This window comes from Staurois parvus, unplaced genomic scaffold (genome assembly GCF_062004578.1).
Source record: "Staurois parvus isolate SC_StPar_1 unplaced genomic scaffold, SC_StPar_1.0 ptg000209l, whole genome shotgun sequence".
NCBI classification, from domain to species: Eukaryota; Metazoa; Chordata; class Amphibia; order Anura; family Ranidae; genus Staurois; species Staurois parvus.
Window position 1 is genome coordinate 5,133,767 of NW_028318005.1, and position 5,789 is coordinate 5,139,555.

At 42.3% G+C, this 5,789-nt stretch overlaps 1 pseudogene; it reads left to right on the forward strand.

Annotated features, from left to right (window-relative positions):
- The first annotated feature begins 1,585 nt into the window (after nucleotides 1-1,585).
- Nucleotides 1,586-1,705, forward strand: LOC149461111 (U6 spliceosomal RNA; annotated as a pseudogene).
- Nucleotides 1,706-5,789: the final 4,084 nt, after the last annotated feature.

Consider the following 5,789-nt stretch of genomic DNA (forward strand, 5'->3'; position numbering starts at 1 on the left):
CTGGATGCAATAGTCAGAAGGTCACATTTTGGTCAAAGCTGAGAGGCTCTGCAGACTAGCTCTCTGGAATTTTCCCCTGCTCTATAACTTTGGAGAAAGATCTAGAAGCAGTAAGTGGATCTGAAGAGTGGCTAGTCTGTACTCTTATAGGATCCTGAACAATCCCCAACAGGAGGCTTGGCAAGGGGCCAGGACAACCTTTAAGCGTAACTGAGCCTGCTCAGCAGCAGGAGAGTTGGAGAAGAGTTTAGGTGGAAGACAGAGAGGAAGTGAGGCTGAAGAGAGGAGCCTGGAAAGGGGGCCTTGATGGAGAGGGGCTCAGCTAAATACAGAGGACTTTGGAAGGAGGAAAGCTTGGGACTTCACTATCCCCCTGAGAGAGGACCACCTGTGAGGCAGGAAAGGAGTGGCCCAGCTAAAAGGTCTGCTAGCAGCCACAGACCCACCGGCAGCACAGGAGAAGCACTGAGTGAGTAGGCCTGCACCCCCTGGGTCAGCTAAGGGAGGAGCACTCTGGTGGGAAACCAGATTAGCAACTACCCTGGACTGTCTTCCCTTAAAGTGACAGGCACTGTATCCACTGCTCAGGGATTCACCCAGAACAACTGGATTAGAAGATTCTGAGGACTGGGATGGTATGACAGGGGATGCTGCCTAGCTGTCCAAGAAGAGGATTTTTGTGTAAAGACTTGTAAACAGTTAAGGAAGATTGTCCTAAGTTACAGTTCCATTGGACATCCCATGCACCCTTTACCCTATCCAAGTTACAATCCCCTAATAAAATCACAAAAACAAAACTCAAGGACTTGTCACTGACTCCTGGATGCAAGTCTATGTGAAAAGGCATCTTGCCTGGCTGTGCAGGACTATAGGGGGACCCAAACCTTCAGCGACTCCTAAGGGGGTAGTGCAGTAGTGACTGCTGATTACGTCTTTCTGGTTGGTTTCCAAGTGCATCATGGGATATCTCATACCTGCAATACCTCCAAAACAAAGCAAAGCTAACTCTTAATAAAAACTCTCCACAAGTTGCAGGTACTGTTAGCAAGCTTTGTCATAGACTTCTATGGAGGCTTTGGAGATACTATGAATCACCAAGAAAGCGCCATGGTGTATCATTTTTGAAGCAAAGCAAAGCAAAGGTAACTTGAGAATAGGACTGTAAACTTGACATTTTATTTAGTGACAGATGTTTTGATTGGCATTCAGATTGCTTTAAAAAAGTGTGTCCAATGCCACATTTTGAAGCAAGTGTAAATGAAACTCACAGAGCAGGGTAAGAAGGTAACCTCCAAAGCAGTAACTTCACTAACCTGTCTAGCAGTAGAAATATGGCATATTTTTTTTTAAAGTGTCCCTTTTCTTTGCATTTATGGAACTTTGCATCTTTGGCAAGGCACACAGCATCATTTACAATGTGCTTTTTTGAACCACACATGATGCAGTACTTGTCTTGTGTATGTGCAGCTCTACATTGCAGTTTAGATCATTCTCTTCTTGTACCGTATCTTTGTATTGGGGCTGAATATATGCCTTATGAGAGGCAGATTCTGAAGTCACAGCCACACTCTGTGTTTAATGGGCAGCGCCTGCGGGGGACCCAAAAAGAGGAGGGCGCGGATTACAACGTGGAACGATACAGAGAAGATTAGCTGGCCCCTGCGTAATGTTGACATGCTAAACACATAAAGCAGTCCACGTTTTTTTCTTGCACCAAAATTCATTCAATTCAATGCTTTTTATTTATTTATTTTTTTACTCTTATTATCAACTATTTTAAAAAATAAAAATTACAAGCTGCAGGTTATGGTTACATCGCAACTGAAAGCTGCAAGCACCCTAGTAGCTTCTCCTACCAACGTTCCTACCAATATTCTCTGAAGAAGAGCAGCACGTCTATGGGCATCCCACTGCCCTGTTAGTCTATGGGCGCTCCATTCTCTCACTCCTTCTATTGGCTCCCCTTTTTTTCGCAATGCCTTTCTATACGGACAGCTCTGGGAAAGGTCCCCTGGCACTCAAGGTGAGGATGCCAAAGTGCGCGCCTCCCCCCGAACTCCTTCATTTGGGAAAACAAAAAGGGAACCAGGGAACAAATACCATAAGCCATGGGCGGACTGACCATTTGGAAACTCGGGCGCTGCCCGAGGGCCCGGGTCAGTAGGGGGCCCCATGAGATGCCCCTGGTACCTTTTTCATAGGCTTTTTTGAGTTTGGGCAAGGACACAGGGGCCCCATGATCCCCTATTGCCCGGGGGCCCCATGGGTTGTCAGTCCGCCCCTGTGCATAACCTATATAGACCATGGCCTGGGGCAGCACTCACCCACCCATCATCATTTTGATGACTTCAGTAACACATTATTATGTAATAAAGGTCAAATGGTCAAACCATCACCCTGCCTGAAAGAGCAACTCTTTGTTGCAACTCATTGTTGTAGTCCCTGCACAGTCTGTGGATTTTTGTTGGTGGAATAGTGTTCTATATGGAGGTCAAACCCTTTGCGGCCAAACACCTAGCAGAGCAGACCAGTAGTCTGCCCTGCAATTCTAAGCGTTGGTTCTAGATGTACCAACAAAGAGTGAGATAACTACCACTTTCAGCAATTTCATTGTCATGGGCATGCCTTGAGCAAGTACAGTGTCTGATCCTGTTAGCATACAGTATGGCCAAACGTTTGTGAACACATGACTATTACACCTATACCAGTTTGTTGGACATCCCATTCCAAAGCTACTGGTCTTCAATCTGAATTTGCAACCCCCCCTTATTTTTGGACAATCTTTAAAAAATTGTTCCTATGCAGCCAAACAAGCATTTGTGAGGTCTGTTACTGTTGTTGAACAAGAACATCTGACTCACAATGTGTGATCCAATTCATCTGCAAGGTGTTTGGTAGGGTTGAGGGCTCTGTGCAGGAGATTCAGGTTCCTCAACACAAAACTCGTCAAACCTTGTCCTTAGAGAGCTGGCACAATCATACTGAAAGAAAAAGAACCTTGGCCAAACTGTTGCCACAGGGTTGGAAGCACACAATTGTCAAAAATGTCTTCATATGTTGTAGCATACACAAAAACACCTAAACTCATTAATTTAGAGGGTTGTCCACATACTTTTAGTCATTTAGTGTATGTTAGCCTATTGAAGGGTCAATGAGGAAGGGGGGATGTGCATGCCACTAGGCCTAGGAGGGTAGGAAGCATAAATCCAGGCTTAAGTATGACCAGCCTAATGCAGGCCATAGACGTCCGCATGCAAAATCGGCCGATATTCACACCGTTAGTCGACCCTTTTTCTCGGATCTCCTCGTTTATTTTTATCGGTCGTGCTGGAAAATCCACGAAAAATGGCAGTTTTTCTTGGACATTGGTGGCAGCATCGGCAACGGGGCTGACCAATTTTTCGTTTATCGGCAGACAATTTGACTGATTTTTCGTTTATCGGCCGACAATTCGACCGATTTCTCGTTTATTGGCCGACAATTCGGCAGATAAACAGCCCATCTATGGCCTGCATTAAACTATAAGAGGTGCCTATATCTTGCTTATCTTATTTTATATTTGACTATGTCATTCAGGACATTTATATCATCTGACCTCATCAGCAAACAAATGCAGTAGCTAAGAGCCGGTGGTTCCCCTGCAACCTTTTATTAACTGGTGACATCATGTATCTGTAATGGTTACACAGAGACAGAGGAGAGAATGAGTTGCTCGACCTTATCGCCATGTTTACAACTAACAGAGGAGGGTGTGTTCTGCACACACTGTGTAAATAAACCCTTCTTCATTACAACTTTACTCATTATAGTTACACTTCAACCACCATTATTTATCATTTATACTGAATATGGTTAGTTTTTTTTTATCTCTTGTGGATAAATACACACAGACATTTGAATAGTTCCATAAATCAAAAAACGTTATTTTATTGAAACCTCAAAAATCAAGACAAAGATCCACTCTGTCATCATTGTCATCATCACCATCCAAATATAATAATAATCACTATACCAACAAACAGAAATAAAAATAAACAATATGAATGTGCAGCTGCTATTCCAAACACAGAACAGTGTAAAACAAATGAAATCATAAAAAACAATGCTTGCACCAAAAAATTAAACTTAAAATAAAGTAACTAGAGGAAACCTACGCAGGCACAGGGAGAACATGCAAACTCCAGGTAGGTGGTGATTTCTTAGCAAAATAAAACATGGGAAGTTGGATGGATGGGTGAGTTTGCTTTGAATACTAAAAATATTAATTAAATAGTGTTTTTAGTTTGTGGTGCTGAGATGCGGTGTAGTTCTGCTTGTACTTTTCACTTGTGTAAGGGCAATTTTTGCAAAAGTGTGTGAAATAAAACAGTTTTACGCTATGGGAGGACTCCCCTTCTCTCTTTATTGCCCATGCTTTATTACCCCCTTAGATCTCTTCAACCCGATGAATTTAAAGCCCACGTCCTGGAAGTTTGAAAACTTTGCCTTGTAACTGCACTGCTGTGGTTACCTGCTCTTTTAGATCTAAAGGGCATGAAAAAAAAAAGAGCTATCTACCTACCCTCCACTCCTACTCACTGCTAGACCAGTACACAGTGTCTTCTCCCAATACTTCACCGTTCAAAGGTCCTGATGTCATCAAGACCAATGCAGGGTCCATAGCACTGCACTGGATGTGATGAAGCCAAGGGACAGTACAATGCCAGAGCATGGGGAATCAGGTAATTAAAATAACTTTACTTTCCCCAAGACCTAAATGAGAAGTTAACCCTTGCAAGAACAAATTTTCTGATTTCCTGGAGTTGGGCTTTATCCTGTTTCCAGCCGGTCCCTGACTCCCATTTAGCATTACAGGTGGCTAAACCAGTTTTGGTATTGGGTCCTATGTACTGTATATTCAGATATGAAGATATTCCAAAAGTTCCACACTGTGCAGACACAGCCACTGCTCCCAATTTGACATCCGTGTGGGTGTGGGAGTGGGTACAGTGCCCCAAAAAATACCAAATTTGGCCACTTGATGGCATTAAGTATTATAGGGAGTTTCCATGCCCTTTAGTTGCCAAATGGGCTATTTTCCATTTTAAAACTAGACAGCTGACCATCACAGGAAATACACCTGCTAACATTTGATTTTTGCCACAGAAAAAATGTACATGCACTTTCACTGGACACATTTCTATGTAAACCTTTTATAAACAGACCCCATAAGATTTTAGTTCGCTGAAGTCAAATCACAGAAAAAGATTATTTTTATTGGTTGGAGATCACTGCTGCACTTTGTACACAATATGCTTCCTATGCACATATAGGATTACATTTAGGTGGAGGTAATCTTGAAGTCTAAGCCGGTATGCATTGTGTGGAAAATCATTATAATATATCAATGGGGTAGATCATGACGTGTTAATTCATTCCACATTGAAGCAACAGTATGTAAACGTTTCAGCTATCATGGTTGAACATACTATTAGTAAAGAATGTCATTCTTTAGGTGACCGTTGACCACACTGAGATCTGAACATTAAACACAGAAAGTAAGCTGAATTATCTTCCTGAACACGTGAATTGGAAGTCTTTTATTTGCTTCTGGAACATTTCAGATGTGAAACTGGAAAGAAAAATGTCACCTTTTGTCACAAAGGAATTGATAGGTTAGTTAAATAGACCATTCAGACCTGAAATGAATTCCTAAATGGTAAAGTCAAAACTCATAAGAAAGATTTTAGTTGAAAGAGTTAAGCTGGGTTCTGCTAGAATTCCGAATGAAAATTCTTACAAAAATTCTC